General features: G+C 41.4%; 1 protein-coding gene across 1 annotated transcript in view; it reads right to left on the bottom strand.

The window, feature by feature from the left end:
- Window positions 1–18,481, bottom strand: part of LOC309563952 (PALM2-AKAP2 fusion protein-like) — a 188,549-nt gene extending 170,068 nt beyond the window's left edge. The window contains exon 1 of the mRNA XM_082268582.1: window positions 18,134–18,481. The gene's annotated coding sequence lies outside the window, so the exon portion shown is untranslated. The remainder of the gene's footprint in view (window positions 1–18,133) is intronic.
- Window positions 18,482–18,993: the final 512 nt, after the last annotated feature.

Below are 18,993 nucleotides of genomic sequence, written 5' to 3'. Positions count from 1 at the left end.
ATGCTCAACGCTCAGCAAATGTTTACAAGTTCAGCATTTTGCGAAGTTAAACATAGCTGAATGGATGTAAATGCATGCAAACATATCTAAACACGCCTAAACAGCTCTAAACATGTTTAAAACAGGAACAGCTAAGCGCAGGAAAAAGTGATCTGGAAGAAGGCATTAAAGTCTTTTATTGTTCGCAAATAACGTCCGCATTTAGAAAAGCTAAACGTAGATGTGCATGCGTGCGTTAGGCCTAAAGCCGGGTACACACGGGCCGAATGTTGGAAAAAAACCGTTGTGTGTATGTCGGTCTGTCTGTCAGAAGCCAGCCGTTTGGCTGGCTTCTGTCAGATGTGCATGCTGGAGCTGATATTGTTTGAACTTTCTCACAGAGACAGTGACACTTCAATTCTGGCAAAATTGACAGGTATTTTCTGTTCTTACTAAAAAAAGCCGGAATAAGTAAAGTGGTTGTAAAGGCTTTAATGTGCAGTTCCCCCTTCATCCCCCCCCCCGAATACTTACCTGAGCCCGATCTCAATCCAGCGATCTGCACAAGAGCTGAGACTCTCCCGGGTCTCTTCCTCCTCATTGGTTGAAATGCAGCAGCAGGAGCCATTGTCTCCTGCTGCTGTCAGTGACAGCAAGTGAGGCGGAAGCAGGGGGGCGAGGCTAAGCCACATTCTCTGTGTCTTATAGACACAGAGAGCCGGCTCAGGAGTAAGCATGCACAAGTGCCCTCATAGCAAGAAGCTTGCTATAGGGCCCTCGGCAAGGGGGAGGGGCCAGGAGCTCTGGGGGGGGGGAACCTGAGGAGAGAAGGTTGGGGGCTGCTCTGTGCAAAACCATTGCATTAAGCAGGTAAGTATCAAATGTTTGTTATTTTAAAATATATATATTTTCCTTTTCAAAAGCTTTATTTCTAATGCAATCTAATGACTGGTAAGATGCAATATACTGCATTTTTGGGTTTAGATACTGTTTAATCTTAAAATGCCCACCACAGGACGAGTGCTCTGCTCAAGGGCAGTATATAGCTTTTTTCTTTGTTCGTATTTCATTTACAGACTTCCAACAACAGACTTATTTGACAGCAGGTAGGCCGATTACAGTGGACAAATTTAGCAAGAATTTTTCAAACACAGCTTTTCCAAATAAAGCAAACTTGCATTTTACTATACAGGACAAAAGCAACACACTTACATCATTGCCCCCCCCCCCCCTCTCCCCCAGCAGGACATACTCTATCTGGCTGCCAGGAGTGAAAAAAATCACTCCCCTTGCTGTCATGTGAAAATGTTGGTGCTTGGTAATTGATGTGGCACTGTCACAAAGGTTCAGCATTAGGCCTCTTTCACACTAGCAGACCTTTCAGATCCACCTGTCTGTTTTTCAGGTGGATCTGAACGGATGCCCCATGCATCTCTATGGGACATCGGATGTCAGCGGAGACATGTCCGCTGACATCCGATCCGTCAAATCTGGACGGATGGAAACCCTATTTTCCATCCGTCCAGCGGATGGGATGGGATGGGATTGGATAAGAACGGACAGGCGGTCCGTTCTCATCTGATTCCCCCATAGAGAACAGCGGGGACCTGACAGCTCTGTCTCCGCACACAGCGCAAGGAGCATCGATAGTTTAAAACAATGATTAGATGGGCACCTTAATGACCACAACATAAAGGGGTATACAATGTACTATTGACATAAACACCTACAGTATAAACACACACACTCATCATTGAACTGATGGACTGGTGTCTTTTTTTTCAACCTCACTAACTATGTAACTAAATAAGATGTATCTCTTTATCTGCAGTCTTCTCTTCCGTATATCTATTTAAAGCCCAGAAATGTTTAAAGCTTGTCTGAGCTGTCAGAAACCAGGGGACAGAGAGCTAGAATGACACATTGTAGGGCTCATTAAAGAGAGCTCTGAGAGCCGATTTGAGGGAAGAAACACACTTCTCTTCACACAGAACACAATACCAGAGCTGAGGCTGTCAATCACAGGCTGTGTGTTGGAGCTCCCTCACATTCCTTTTTTACCTTGGTGTCAGGAAAACTTGTTAGAAGTGATTCATGGTGATAGCAGAGGAACACAGCAGCAGACAGAAATGCCACTTTATGATCTGGATTGAGACAAGTACACACTATAGATGGATATGCTTTGTTTATTCTTCATGAATCATGACTGAGGTCTATAACCACATTAAGACAAATGTATTGCAAAAAAAGTTCATCCATCTTTAAAGCATCAGGACACAAGTGGTTAGAAAGTGGTCAATAGGTACCTTTACATGAAGAAAGATGTCATGTCAGGGACTGGATATGTAAAATACCCCTGAAAAACCAACATCACCAAAAAAGGAAAGATCTGTTTACATGAAAAATTAAATTTTTTTAAAATTCACATTTCTGTCTAGCGAGGCCACATACTACATGCATAAAACAGTGAATACGCATGTCCGGTGAAGGTTTGATCCTATTTCATACTGCTTTCCAATGAATGGAGTAATTTTTCCACAAGCTATTGATAGGAGACCTAGTGCTACATTATGGTTTTATTATGCTTTAAACTTTTTGTTGACTATTAGTTACATTATCATTTAGAGATAGATCATATTTTATACTACTGCACTAATAGGTTCTACCGGCACTTGTTTGTTGTCCTTTTTCCTGCTTCGTGCCTTGCCTTGGGCTGTGTTCTTTTGTGAGTGATGAATGAGTGTGGGGCGTTACCTGGCTCACCCATCTGGCCTGAAGGCTTACCCTGCAGGCCAATATTATTTTATTCTACCAGCAGAACATGAGAGAAGGACTAATAAGTAGCTGTCTGCTTTCAAACTTTTCTAACTAAGCATCAGTAGGATTTTTGTGACCAGAACTGGAGCTAGAAGCATGATCGTTTACACAAGTATGGCTGCGTAGAGCCCCAGTGCTTGGAATTTTAGCCCACATTCACATTTGGCTCATTTCCCTTTGCATGATTATGCTCAACATGCCAAATCTTATTCTATTTCTAATTATCTTTGTTGTACACTTTGTTTCCTGACACTCTATACTCTATGATCAAAATGTACACAAGCTTTTTTGGTGTAAATGAATGTTTTTGACCCCATAGATTAAATAAAGTGCCTGTAAACATACAATAAGCAATTTTTTGTGCATAGAGAACCCTTCTTCTCTAAAAATGCTCTCCTCCCTTTGCCTAGCCCAGGAAACAAATGTCTGAGGACAGGCATTGCAATAGAAGACACATGCAATAGTGTGTGCGTGTGTGTGTATAAATATATATATATATATATATACACATACACAGTATGTATACACACAGTATATATATATATATATATATATATATATATATATATATATATATATATATATATATATATATATATATATATATATATATATATATATATATATATATATATATATATATATATATATAGTCTGAGCCCTCCAACCGAGATAGATGTGAAACCACATAAAGACGCCACAAGACTCACAACATAACATAGACCTGAGGTGTGCCCTGGCCAGTACACCAAAAAGGGGGCATACCCAAGATAAGTAATGGTTGATTGTAGAAGAGGGATGTGAAGGAAGTGCCCTGTAAACGAAATGGGAGGGAGGGTATCATGCACTGGAACCGACAAGGAACACAGGTGAGTGGGCTGCTTAAATACCCCCCTCCCCAAGGCACCTCCCATTAATTCAGGCTACCATACTAGACTTCTAATTTATGATGGGAGCCCTCCAACCGGGATAGATGTGAAACCACATAAAGACGCCACAAGACTCACAACATACCACAGACCTGAGGTGTGCCCTGGTCAAGCTGGTCGGTACACCAAAAAGGGGACAAAAATACCAGGATAGGGAAAGCTGTTTTATTGGTATACATGACATTTTTTGGGCAAGCTTGGTGAAGGCTTGCGACATCTCAACCTAGGGATTCCGAATATACAGGGTAAAGCCAGTGGATTAACATCTGCCTAATTTTCTGATGACATGACCAGGCACCACTTGTCAGGAAGCGGCCGAAGCCGCTCCAATGCGGAAGGAGTGCCCAGAAAACTGGTTAGGGTTGAGGCGTAGATCAGCCAGGAGGATGCAAACATGTCTGATAACATGACTGTTAGCTGTTAGTGGGCTGGAAGGAAAAGGCAACAATGGGATGGGGCTAGACTGGCTTGGCAGGTGTGAAAACAACTGGTCCAGAACCGCTACTGGACACCATTCTTTGTGGGTCTGGAAGAATTTGATGTCGACCCCGGTGCCGGATTGATGAGTTTTGGACACTGCCAGATGGACAAAATGGTCTTGAAGGCAGGCCAGATGGCACCTGCATAGCACCTGGCAACCAGGGCCCCTGTGAGTGAACTCACCAGGCCATAGGAAGCCGTAGAAGGTCAGGTAGATAGCTGTTTGGATAACCAAGCTGGGGAGCAAGCCAAAGGGGGACCGTGACAGGATGGCTGATATGTTCCGCAACGTGGAACTTGATATGGGCAAGCTTTTGCTACTGGCTACGGGCTGATGTTTCTTGGTGCCACGCAGCAAGGCTTTGACCGCATGGGTCACAAACAACGAGGGTTTCCCAGGGGCTTGTAGGGAGAGGAAATGCTGGATGCCAGCTAGGTACAGTCTGACAGTGTTGTGAGACAGGCTCAGATGAGTGTGGCAGTAAGACAGTGTGTGTGGCCTGAGTGTGGCCAGGACGTGCTTGATGTAACTCGTGCCCGTCCCGGGGCATGTGCCATATGCGTTCCAGGCGGTGCACTAGGCTTTTAGTACGTTTGGGCGACAGTGACCAGTTTTTGAGCAGCGCAGCGTTGTGAAGGTGATCTTTTAGCCCTTCATTAGCTGCGACCAAGGTGGGATAGGAAATGAGGTTGGGTTGGCTCCGGGCCTCTGTAAGAAATTCAAAGGAAAAATGAGGTGGGACAGTATGTCTGCTGCGAGATTGCACTTGCCAGGTATGTAAGTACAGTGCACATTACAATTGTAGTGAAGGGATAGCTGCACCAGCCTGTGTAGGAAGGACATGAGGGCCAGGGACTTGGACCTGCCTTTGTTGACAATCTTAGCTGTGGCTAAGTTGTCAGTGGAGAAAACCACGGTCTGCCCCGCCCAGGTGTGTCCTCAGACCTGAACTCGAACAATGAGGGTGTCTGGCTAAACCCAGGGACCAGGAGGATTTCCTGGGGCCATGGATCTGCAATCCAATGGGTGCCAAAAATGGCTGTGAAGCCTGTTTAGGCTGCTGCATCTGTTACTATATGAGGTGAAGAGGCTGAAGCTGCTGGTATGAACATGGATACGCTGTTCCAGTTCTCAAGGAAGTTGTCCCACATTGCTAGCTCTGCAGCAGCTGCCTGGTCTAGCCTGATGGTTTGATCGGGGTCCTGTGCGTGGGAAAGGAAGACCAGGAGGCGAGAAATGAAGGAATGCCCCAGAAGGACAATCCTCATAGCAAAGTTCAGCATGCCTAGCAGGGACTGCAGCTGTCTCTTGGGGCAACTTTGTGAGGTGGTGAAGGCGTGAATGACCGCCCTAAGCCAGGACAGTCTGTCAGGGGTAGGCTGGCCTGCATAGAGCAGGTGTCAAGGGGCATTCCTAGGAAGGTGATGGATTGTGAGGGGCCTTGCACTTTATGCTCCGCTATGGGCATGTTGAGGAGCCGAACACTACCCTTAATTTGACTAAATCTGAGGAGGGGTTGTCGGGCCGTTCAATCAACAGGAAGTTTTCCAGGTAATGGATGACTTCCTGGCACTGCGCCTGGTGAGTTAGGATCCAGGTGAGGAACTGAGCAAACGTTTAGAAGAGCCATGGACTGCTCTTTGAGCCGAAAGGTCAGTTTGTTAGCGAAGTAGTATGAATCTCTTTATTTGATGCTGTGCTGCTGCCACAAGGAAGGTTCACTGGGTAAGTGCTTAAAAGCATATGAAATGTCCACCTTAAACATCCATGTGCCTGTGCCTACACTAATGATGGACTGTATAGCTAAGTCAATGGACGCATACTTGAGAGAGAACTCTTTGGAAGGAATCAGTGAGTTAAGACTGGAGATGTGGAAGGAATGAGGCACGGGCAAGTCGTACACCAAATGTAATTTATTTGAGAATTTGCCCTTGACAAGCCCAATAGGGCTAACTCTCCGTGTCTCGAATCGCGACTCAGCGAAAGGGCCGATAAAATAGCCTGTTTGTCAGTGGAGGATGAGTGGAGGTTCCTGCACTCATGGGTGGCATGGGGTAAGTTGATGAGCCCTGTGTGGAATCCAGAGATAAACCCGTGCACCAGGAATAGTGCGCATCCGGGTGACGGGTGAGAGGAAAGGTAGAACTCCAGCCATCGTACATTCACCCGGCTCAGTCAGGATGAGTTGGGACGCTTGAGGGTGCATGTGCTCTTGGGATTAGCTCTATGACAGTTGACACAAATGTAGAGCAGTCGGCATTGGTTGAAGCTGCAAGTGCCATAGCTGAAGTTGTAGCAGATAGGTGTATTGCCTAGTAACTGGATGGGCCGTCCCAACTTGTCCACCTGAGGATGTTGCATAGGGGCAAGCATGCCTTGAGTGGCACTAGAGGTAGAGGGGAAGGTCAAGAAACGTCTGGCGTCCGTGTTGGAGCACCAGTTTGCTGTGTGAGTGGAGGACTAGCAAATGGCGCAAAATGGGGAATGCAGACCCGCAAAGTGGCGGCAGAACAACTCGCTGTCCAATGCTCCAATTCATGCTGGTTTGGAACTGTGCAAGTTTGGCTGCGGCTCTGGCTGCAAACGAGCGGTGGTAGTCGTAAAACGCAGAGCCTCCATATTTGTATCCTAAGTCAACCACAGGATGGAAGTACAAATCCATCTCTTCCCTCCTGCCGGGGTTGGCCGAGCACATCACGTCCGTAAACAGGCCAGCACAAACTCGTGATTAACAGTCTGAGATTGAGTCTGGGGTCTTTGGCCTTCAGAACCATGGACACAATCCCCCCAGGCATATCAAATTGAAATTGAAATTCGGAAAAAAATTTTAGTATTCGGAAATTCTGATGCATCCAAATTTTCGAATTACAATAGTAACAAATCTAAACAAATCCGAAATAACGAAAAAAAAAAATTTCGGACGAAATCCTAATAGATTTTGAATCAAATATGAATAGTTAATAGAGAAAAACAGAACAGAATAGAAAATAAAAGAATAGAAAAAAATAGAATAGAAAAAAAATAGAACAGAAATAAAGTATAGAAATAGAAAATAAATGAATAGAATAAAACAGAACACAATAGAATAGAAAATAAAAGAACATAATAAAATAGAAGAGAAAATAAAGGAATAGAATAGAATAAAAAATAAAATAAAATAGGAAGAATATAACCATCTTCTGAAATTCAAATTTAAAAAAGAATAAATTTGAATTTGACTACGATAGAAAAGAAAAAAATAGAAAAGAATAGACTATAAAATAATAGAATACAATACAATAAAAAAGAATAGAATAAAATAGAAAGAATATAACCATCTTCTGAAATTGGAATTTTACAAAAGAAAATAATAAAATAGAAAAGAATAGAATATAAAATAATAGAATAAAATTAGAAAAACAATAGACTAGAATATAATGAATATAACCATTTCCCAAAATTCAAACAGAATAAGTTTGAATTCAAATAGAATAGATTAGAATAGAATAGAAAGTAAAAGAATATAATTGACTAGAATAGAAAAGAATAGAATAGAAAAAAAAGAAATAGAATAGAATAGAATACAAAGAATATAACCATCTTCTGAAATTTGAATTTTTAATAGAATAAATTTGAATTTGAATAGAAAAGAATAGAATAGAATAGAATAGAAAAGAAAATAATAGAAAATAAAAGAATAGGAAGAATATAACAATATAACTGTTTTCCATAATTCAAATTTTGAATAGAATAAATTTGAATGAGAATAGGATAGAAAATAATAGAATATAATAGAAATGAAAATAATAGAATAAAAAATAAAAGAATAGAATAGATTAAACAACAGAATAGAATGGATTAGAAAGAATCTAACCATTTTCATAAATTTTAATTTAGAATAGAATGAATTAGATTCCAAATGGAATTCGATCGGAATACAATTCGAAAATAATTTTAATTCCAATGCAATTTGATTGGAATTCGAATTGATTAAAATTTCCTGAATTCAAATTGATTTGATTTCAATTAGACGAAATGGATGCCAGAAACGAATTAAATGAATTATACAAATTTAACTAAAGACATTTATGTAAACAATGAACCAAACAAAACAAATCAAATGTTTTCATTCTGCACATGTCTAATCTGTACGTCTTGGTAACCTCTGTCACTGAGACAGAAGGTGACATCCAAAATTGGTGATGGTAAATAAGGACACCTGTTTCAGCAGAAACTATCTAAGGCCCCATTCACACTGGCCAACTGGACCCTGAATTCTCCTCTATGGGTAGCCAGATATAAACCTCTGATCTGGCAAAAACAAGCAGAAGGGACATCTGTTCCCCTCCATTTGGCCTGGATCGGATGGCAGTTGCGTGTAAACAGACAGCTGGTCCTTTTGCATTTGACCTCTTATAGAGGAGGGTGCTGCTTAAGCAGAGCGGACATGGACCTGTCATCGGGCAGCTTCTGGAGGCTCAGCGGGGGCTCAGCGGATGGATCCCTTGCTGAGCAAAACCATATCCGGCCCGTGTGAAAGAAGCCTAAGAGGGGAATTCCTCTCACTTTGAAGATGCTTCTCCTCTTACACTGAAATTTCAGTGGTGTCACCAGGGCAGAAAGTGAGGCGTAATTTCGCCAATGGCACACAGACGGCAAAAATAAACTGATAGGAGTTTTAAATATCCCCTTCTGTGTTCCAAAACTTAAAATAAAAATGTTGGCTCTACATTTGGTTATACATTTCAATGTACAATTACAGATACCCTCTCAATTTGTTCTGCTGGCCATTTCCACGGAAAAGAACGTGATGGGAAGTACAAAATGTATAGCTGCCACCAGAACAGAAGATAGATCGAAATTAGGACACCCTCAGTGACAACCAGTGTTGCCAACCGTCCGTATATTTACGGACAGCCCGTAAAATCAGGGCACTTTTCTCCTGCCCGTAAATGCCCGTAGCACAAAAAAATGCCCGTTTAAACGATGGCTGCGGCGAGACAATCTGACTGCGCATGCGCGGCGTGCGCCTCTCGGTCTCAGTCGCTCACAGACTCAGTCAGTCAGTCTCATCATCTCCTCCTCCTCCCCCGCCTGTGCCCTGCCCACATGGCCCGCCCAGAATTTTCCCGCCACTGCCGCCGCTACCTCCCCCAGCCTATAAATAACCCAGGACTGAGCGGGTGACGCTGGGGGACCATGCACGAGCAAGCCAGGACTCTACCCTCTAGAGATGTCTACTCTGTTGAGTCTCTGGGACAAGAAATGAAGAGAAATCCTCTGAATAGGACCCAGAAAGCAAAAGATAAAATGACAGGGGTTTTAAATATTCTTTTAAATCTACAATATGTCTAAAGCTAAAAGAACAAGGTTTGGCTAAATATTGCAAACCAACAATGATACACAAAGCTCACCTGAAAAAGGCTATTGGGGGAATTCACTACACTATATACAGAGACTGTAATGAAAATACATTTTAGTTTAAGATGTTCTCATTTGAGGAACAGATGTTTTTGAATGTTAATTATGAAGCTAGCAGTATTCTTAGTGCCCAAAGAATAAACAGGAGCGTGGGAATACATTTCAAGCAGGCGGACTATTTCCTCTTATTCGTAAGCTACAATAAGTAGATATCCTGCAAACCAGAGTAAGCTGTTCTGGAAGATATTACACTTATTACCTTATATATAACCTAAATTACATTCTGGGTTGCAAAAAGGTCACACCTAAATACTGTAATATAACTGAACAATAATTTGAGAATTGCCTGATTGAAACAGCAACATTTACCATATACTGTGGATAGATAAAGTGAACATGTCATTCATTTTTACATTTTGGAGTTAAAGTCCTGGAGACAACACAAGATTACTGTTTCCTCTTCCCCCTCCTTTTGAAACGTCTTTTGCATTTCTTCTTGAATGATGGTAATAAAAAAAAAAATACGAGTTTAATTTAATTACTTGGACCTGACATTCATTCAGGACTGCCATTGATCATGGCCTTGTTTGTAAACTGTTCATAAACAAAGCATATCCCTCTATAGTGTGTTCTTGTCTCAATCCAGAGCACTAAGTGTAATTTCTGTCTGCCTTCTACTTTCTCTACTATCTACATGAGTTACTTCTGTTCAGGTTTCAAGTTTTCCTGACACCAAGAAAGGTGAGAGGGGAGGGGGCTCCAGCACACAGCCTATGATTGACAGCCTCAGCTCTGTTCCTGCATGCTGTGTTAAGGGGGCTGTGTACCTTCTCTCCAATCAGCGTTTACTGTGCTTTGCAGAGTGTAACTTCAGCTCCTCTACTCTGCTTTCTGAAAGCTCAGACAAATTTTGGACTTTGAAAGGCTGTAGAGAAGTGAAAACTGCAGAAAAACAGGTACAACTTTTGTAGAGGATCTGTTTCATCTATGTGAATTGGGCTAGTCACTTCACCGGGTATATGTAAGGGTCTACAACCACTTTAACCATTTACTGACTGTGCTATAGCCAAATGATGGCTACAGTGCAGTCATCCAGTTCTAGGAGGGAGCTGTTGACGTCCTCCCAGAACCGCGCCCCCTGCACCCCCGCTGTGGCATACACTTGACACACTTTGTGATGGGGGTAGAGGGACAATCACAGTTGATCACAATGTAAACATACTTGCCGATTATAGGCATTCCTTTCCTCACACTGTTACAGCTAGTGTTGGGTGAACGGTTCGTCCCTCCAAATGACCACAATGCTCTGCGCTGCCACACAGTGGAGAGGCAGACTTTCCCATGGCACCAGTGAGGGGGCCAGCAGCGTATGTGTTCATAGGCAAAGGGGACATGGTCAGTCCTCAGGCAGGGCATGTTTTCCTCTGTTTAGTGATGTTGCCTGTGCTATCCAGCTACAGCATGCAGAGGAGGTGGTGGACTGGTTTACTAAACCATCCTCCCCCTCATCCTCCATGAACCAAGCAGAGACTAGTGCGCAGTGCATTGCAGCTGCCAGAGTAGCTTATTCTCCTTGTTAGTTTCCTTGTCCACAGCTACTCCTGCCATAGCCCCAGCATCATGCATGGAGGAGTCAGCTAAGTAATTTGAACACAGTGTCAGCCACTTGCTCCTTGATGATGCACAGCCATTACTTGATTCATCAACAGTACCTCTATAGGGTTATGGTGTAAAGGAACCACCAACACCCAAAACCCAGTTTTTCCACACCTGTTACTTACATCCAAAGTTTGCAAAAGAGAAACCAGAACTTATCAAAAAAAATCTCTAATCTTGTTTTCCGAGTGCACTAAATTGTGGCCTCGTCATACAGACTGGCTCCTCAAGCGTTTATTTACAAAATAAAGAAAGCTTGCAGTGAAAATGTCATTTTTTGGCCTTGTAAATGTCATTATTACTGCAGCAGGTTCTATACTGGGTACAGATGTGCCATTTTACAGGCAGACTAAGTGGACCTACCAGGCACTATAATCAAAGATTTTTTTAATTTTTTTTGTTATTTCTCATTTTTATGGTTTCACTTTAGCAACTTTAATACAGGGCACTTTCACCCCCTTCCTGCCCAGACCAATTTGTAGCTATTAGCGCTGTCACACTATGAATGACAATTGCGCGGACATACAACACTGTACCCAAATACATTTTTTTAGCATTTTCTTTACACATATATAGCTTTCTTTTGGTGGTATTTAATCACAGATGTTTTTTTTGCTAAAAAAAAAAATTAAATAAGTACAGAATTTGGAAGAAATAAAAGTTTTTCTTAGGTTCTGTCAGAAAATTTTGTAAATAAGTAATTTTTCTCCTTCACTGATGTGCTCTGATGAGGCTGCACTGATGAGCACTGATAGGCTGCACTGATGGGCACTATGAATGGGCACTAATGAGACGGCACTGAAGGGCACTGACGGGGTGGCACTGATGAGCAGGCACTAATAGGCAGCACTGATGGGCACTGATAGGTGGCACTGCTATGCAGCACTGATGAGCACTGATAGGCAGCACTGATGGGCACTAATAGGTGGCACTGATGGGCACTGATAGGCAGCACTTATGGGAAATGATAGGTGGCATTGATTAGCAGCACTGATGGACGGCACTGATGGGCAGGCATTGATGGGCACTTAAAGGCAGTAATGATTGGCATAACTGATGGGCACCGACTGGCCACACTGATGGGCATAGACTGGTGTCACTGATGGGCACAGACTGGTGTCACTGATGGACACAGAGTGGCATCACTGATGGGCACTGTTGCTGCATTATAATCAGGGCACTGATAATCACATGGGTAAAGAGCTGCGGCTCTTTGCTGAGATTGGGCCCGCACCATGTCCACTAAACTGGACGCCATCATATGATGTTGTCCTAGAACGAGAGATGCACCGCTCTGCTGTCGTTTGTCGGCGGGCTGGTGGGAAGTGGTTAAGCATCAGTAAATCACTGCTCATTTAAAAATGATGTTTTGATGGAGCTGGAGGGAACCAGACCCTCCCAATTAGATTCAGATGGCAAACAGTTTTTTCTTTAGAGCAACAAAAGTCCCTTATCCTAACTAACATAATGTATTTGCCCAGACATAGAGTCCATATAGGCAAGGTCCATGACTTGGATGCTGTCCATAACTCCTGGTTTCCTCAGCATCGCCCTTGCACTAACAGCATTGATCAGAAGCATGGCAACGGCACTCTGGATAAAACTCAAAAGTACCTCTGGCTGTGCTTCAGAAAGGAAAACTGGTGCTGGATCCCAAGAGAGCTGCATACATTGATGTTAGATGAGAAGACCAGGTTCATAATCTGCTTTCCTGTTTGCCCCAAAGTTGGTAAACTAGGCTCTTTGCAGGCCGTTTGAGTTTCTCCATACCAAACACAATACAACATGTCTTTATTGACCTTATTATGTTCACAGGCACACAGTCATGCTGGAACAGAAGAAAGGGCCTCCTCCAAACTTCACAGTAGCCTTTACTGAAAACACCTGAGCCCAGTCATTTGCAGCAGAATCCACATATTTTTGGACATAATAAAGGTGTGATACTAAGATGTCCACAACTGTCAGAAAAGCATTTTCCTTTTTTGTACACCTGGCATCTATCGCACTGCCTGAAAAAGCAAATTGTTGCTAATATTTTTTTCTGGAAGAATAAACATGATATATTCATTCATCACTAACTAAAGTATAACTAAAGGAAAAACTTTTTTTTATTAGATGTAGGTAGAGTGGCAAGCATTTTATGCAGTCTGTAGTCCTGTTAGGAAAATTCCGTCGCTCTAATTGTTCTGGTCACCAATGTTACCGGGAATGAAAGTGAGGGTAAATTAAAAAATCTGAACTGACGCCAGAATAGTTGCCACCAGAAATATTTATCCCCCATTGGGAATGCCTGTTCTTGTGACAAATGTTATAATCCCACCAAGCCCCCAATGACATAAAACATAAAGAATTAAATGCAATTATTTTTTTTTCCTTTATACTGGCTTTTAAAAAAAAAAAAGGCTATAGGTTAGATTAAAGTTTTAGTACAGTAGAACAATTTTGATAGGTGAATACTCCAATTTTTTATAGAGGTCCATGTATATCATATCAAAAATGGGCCAACTAAGAAGGAGGGATTTGGTTTCAGAAGACGGATTGGGGAACACTTGCAAGATATGAAATATTATCAAATTAAACTTATGACTTAAATAACTAAAATACCCACATTATAAACACATAAATAATATTTTGCATTGCAAAGTAATGTCTATATTATGTAGCTGAAAATGATTTTATAGTATTTATTTCAGGTGCAGCAATGTAGATATGTAGATCAAAAATAGTAAAATGATTAGTCAGTGCGTTGTTTCTGTCCTATTGATGGATAATGGGATAATACAGCATACAATTGACATCCTGTGGCAGCCTAATGTCTACTCCATGCATTTTTCATCTTTCATAATCCATCAGCCCAGCCATCAAACTATTCACATTGACTGCTTGGCACACAGCTGTCTTTGGATATAAACATCCCTAGTTAGTCAAAGTGAATTTTCTGGAATCCTCAGGGAATAAACTATTACTTGATTTTGACCTAATTATATCTAGGTCCTCTGTGATATTTCCCTACTATATATTATGAACAGTACTGTCCCAAGGTTATATGCTAGGACAGAACTCTTCTGAACTGATGAAGAAGAATTGAATTGTTCATTTTATATAGGCTATTATTCAAGTTACACTACAAAACAGGGTTGTGGTATCTGATCTGTGAAAAATGAATTTGTTCATAAAATTCTATAAAAAACAAAGATTCATTGCAAGCTTAAATTGACTCTGTAATGAGAAGCATGGGTTTAGCCATTGCTTGACTTATTTATAAAAATGCTAGTTGCCTGGCTGTGTTTAACTTAAAGTGGACCTTCACCCTAAAATATAGGTCATGTTGCCCTGCCTCCTCCCCACTCCCTCTCTTACAGTTGGACATGAGGCAAAGATGTGTATTAGGGGAAGTAAGGAGACTTTGCCATCTTTGCCCGTGTGCGAGAATTCATCTGCACATGTGCAGATGTGCTAAAGGGTTCTGCCAGGACCCAAAGGCTGGGTAGAGCCCTTTGACACATTTGAACATGCATTATGATTGCAGTGGCGAAGGAATGGGGGGGGGGGGTGAAGCTTGTACAGCGGAATTGAAGTTTCACTAAGCACTTTTGGAGTCAGAAATGAAACAAATATACTATAAATGGGTGTTGGGAAAAGAGTCCGATTTCCTTATCTCTATACCTGTTCCAGATTAGCAATTTACGTAGCATTATAGCCAGAGAACTAACATTCCCAAAAAGAGAGTTTGTATCCTCCATTGTTCTCTCATAACGAGTCCCTAAGTTGAGCCCAAAATAAAAAAAAGAAATCAGGGGACCTTGCTTACAGTCATTTTGATGTGTCCCTTGTGCTGCTGGCTGTGGGATTCATTGAAATCTCCCATCCTCTGATCCCTCCTATACCTTTGCTGCCATATTTTTTCCGGTGCAGAGGGGGGTTAATAGAGCCAAGGGACCTGTCATATGCAATCAACGATCCATGAATGGACGACAGGTGGATAAATGATAGATTGTTTCTCATTCATTGAAGCTATTGTGCAGTTTCTGTGAATGGAGGGGGGGGGGGGGTAGCAGGAAGGGCAGGTATAGTCAGCACTTATGTTTTTGTTTTTCATTTTTGGCTAAACGTAGGCGTTAAAGGAGAAACATAGCCAAGGCTATACTTCCCCTATGGATCACAGGAATGCATTTCATTCTAAAGGTAGCTGTCAGGTTGATGTCACTTAGCGGGTCCAAGCTAGGGAAAGATCCCAACTTTAAAGTCGGAATCCAACCAGATGCCTGGATCGGCAGCTGCTGTTGTTTTTTTTTTAGACGTTTCCTTGCCAATAACCCCTAAAAAAGAACAGACTGGGCCTTCTGTCTTCCCTGGCTTCAAGGTCATTTTGGATTCTTTAATTACAAAGTAATGAAAGCATATATTGAGCATGACAGCCAGGGAACTATTCACTCCTCACAAAAGTCAACAAAAGGGGCTCATCTCTCTAATTCAAGGTTCACTATAAAGCTTTTACACCAGAAAGTCCACAATGATGTGAATTTCAATGACATGCCTTTCAGATGCATTGACTTTTTGTACGACTCAAATTGAATGGACTTGAATGGACCTGAAAATGCAGGTAAACCCACCAGACTTTAGCATGCAGGACTTTTTTCCCAACTGATTGATCAAGAACCTCTAAAGTCATATTAGACACAGACAGGAAAAATATTATTGATTTAAATTCATTGTATTTTCATTAACAATCATCAAATCTGTTTTTCATACAAGCAATACAAAAACCAAAACCATTTTTGATTATCAGTCTCCTTTATAAATTGTAGCATATGCATTGGTAGAGGGAGGGTCAGAAATTTGAACCAATCAGGACTATTTTGCCTTGTTGAACACAGAGATGACAGCGGCAGAGTGCTGCTGTGCCTTCTTGGTCCAATCAGACTCTATATGAAAAGAAAAGAGGAAGATAGAGTATCCTCCCCATGAAACGGATCAACTAAGGGCACTTAGTTGATCTGTTTTATGGGGGGGATCCTCTATCTTCCTCTTTTCTTTTCATATACATATTGTGTTTGATCAACGGTCACCTCTGGGAGGTTATCTTCCCTTATTACTTTATCCAAATTTTTTGTCGATTCACCAATGGCCATACATGGGAACACACCTTAGGTTTTTTCCAATCAGACTCTGTTGGTGATCCTAGGCCGGTCTTTACTGATCAACTGCTGTGTTGTCTACAAAGAGGTCTCAAGGAATGGTAGACCTGGCTGTGCTCTTTGTAAGGGGTGCCGGAGTTCTTAGACTGGCTGAGTTGAATTAAAAACTCTTTAGAAGTTAAATCATTATATGTAACTTTGCATGTAGATGAGTCTAGCTATAAAGATAATCTGCAAAAAAGCTAACATTCTCTGATTTTGAAGCTATAAACTGGTATCAGTGTAATAAAGCTATGGACCTGTTTGACTTTACTGCAAGTAATGTCTCTATCCCAAATATAGCCTTAATAGGAGGGAATAACAGTTTCCGTCTAAATCCTCTCTTGCAGATATTTTACTACGTTAGAGATATATATAAGTGATAGATCAGATGCCGTTCTTATAAATGGCCTTTGGCCACAAAAAGGCCTAATATCATCCTTTAAGAGTGGCACCACATCGAATTATGAGATTATATTACTAACTCTAATGAAGCTGTATTAGATGATAAAATCTGCATACAAACAGAAAGGTCAATGCCAGTTTGATGACACCACAAATTTATATGACCTCTACAAGGCCTAAATGTGCTCACAGTGTTGTATATTAGTATAGCAAGGTTCAAAAGTATATTATTACTTTACTAGCCTAACACTAAAGGCAATTACCTGTTTTGGCACATAACGTGTCACATAAGTTCCTGGGCTAATGATATTGATAGGACATTAGAGCTTTTCACTTTTATTAAATACGTATGTGCAACCTGGGGCCGACACAGCATAACTTCAGCATTGTGATTAGGAATTCAGAGCAACTCTTTCCCAACTACTGAAGTCTCACAAGAGTCACTAATACATGAGGCATGCTTCTATCATTGTGTCTGCCCAAAATGAAGTGGCTGCAACTGCAGTTTCTAAAAATATGTCCTTCAAGTACCCTCCGTGGACTTGAAATGTGAGTATATCTTTTTTCTTGAGATACAGAAAAGCATTAAAGCTTCCATCACTAAACTGCACGTTCAGGACTTGGATGACCCAACGGCTACTGATGATGCCTTGCTTTACATGGCATGAATTAACTGATGTGCAGATCAAGTAAGTCACCTGAATAATCTTACTACACAAAAGCAGTACTTCCCAGCTTCTTCTGCTGCTGGAGATTTACTAGCCCTAGTTTATGCTATCAGTTGCGATCTGAAAGGATATCCTGAAACTTGTAGTACTTCATTAGTTAATCTTGCCTGTACTTAACATCATTATTATTATTATTAATATCATACATGATTTATTTACCGCTGACAGTTTACGAAGCGCTTTACAACATAAACATAGTGATCTATCAATATTATAATCTCCAAATATGTAAAAATAAATATAAGGAATGGGTAATAAGGTAACTACTTAAATTCTATAAAATCCATCCTATACATACATCCTAAAAATCAACGATCAATGATTTAAGTTCTTTAACTGCAGCCCTAAGTTCACAAAATGCCAATATAATTTTAAGCATACAATACCATAAGAAGCAATGTATTTTCTATTTATTCCTTATGCTATGATTTGATTTTAGAAATGATGCCTAGTCCTTAGGTGTCATTGCATCCCAAAAGCCAACCTGAGTCAGTAGTCTAGTTTTGGTAGAAGCTGCAGAGGCTGCAGGATGACTGCTGCATTCTGTTAAAAGTACTGTACCTTAGTCCTCAACGTGTCCGCTGGATCCAGTTGGATGCTTTATGTCTCCCAGTATCTTTTATAACATCTCAAGGATTTCCTATTAGAGGGATCAGACAGCAGCTGACGAACAAGAGCAGCAGTAGCAGGCAGCTTTCACTTAATGTTGTATAAACTCCTCCAGTGAGAGAGTTATTTGGTTGCAACCCATCATCAGTGGGTGTGGATGTTGTTGAGGACAGTATGTGTGGGCATAGACAGCAGCAGTGTCACTGCGATGACATTGAGCTCCCCTGTCTCTTGCCTACCTCCCTGACGCTCTCACTGACTAATAAATAAATGAATGGGCTGGCTAGAGCTTTCTCACTCATTCCAGTGCAATCAAGCTGTGTGATCCAAACTAGAAAGGGTGTATGTATGGCTGTGGGATAAGATCCAAGGCTGCTCACATTACAAGCAGCTTTCCAGTCGAAGCATTGCTGCATTGTACAGCTATTAGAACCAGAAAGCAATCAGATAGTGAAAAGCAAGAGATATTAACATTCAGCAAGCTTCCCAGCTGCATGATTTTAACATTTTGCACAGTACAGAATACGTAGGTTTTTATTCTCTTATAATTTCCCTTGTGGTAACTTTATATTTGCTTGCTCCACATAAAGAAGACCGTTGTTTAGTAATCACAGGGTAGAGACAGGTACAATCACTTTAAAGGGGATCTATGTCCACAGCATACACTTTCATTTTTATACCATCAGCTTTGTAATAACAACACAAACAATAGTTATAATCAGGGCTGGCCCTACCATGGGTCCCACTTGGTCCATTGGACCCAAGCAGAACTTGGAGAGGGGCAGCAAATTGACTCCCAAGAATTTTTTTTT

Source organism: Pelophylax lessonae, assembly GCF_965119305.1.
Source record: "Pelophylax lessonae genome assembly, chromosome: 1".
NCBI lineage: Eukaryota > Metazoa > Chordata > Amphibia > Anura > Ranidae > Pelophylax > Pelophylax lessonae.
The sequence above is the reverse complement of the archived record's forward strand: the minus strand, read 5'-3'. Positions and strand labels throughout refer to the sequence as shown.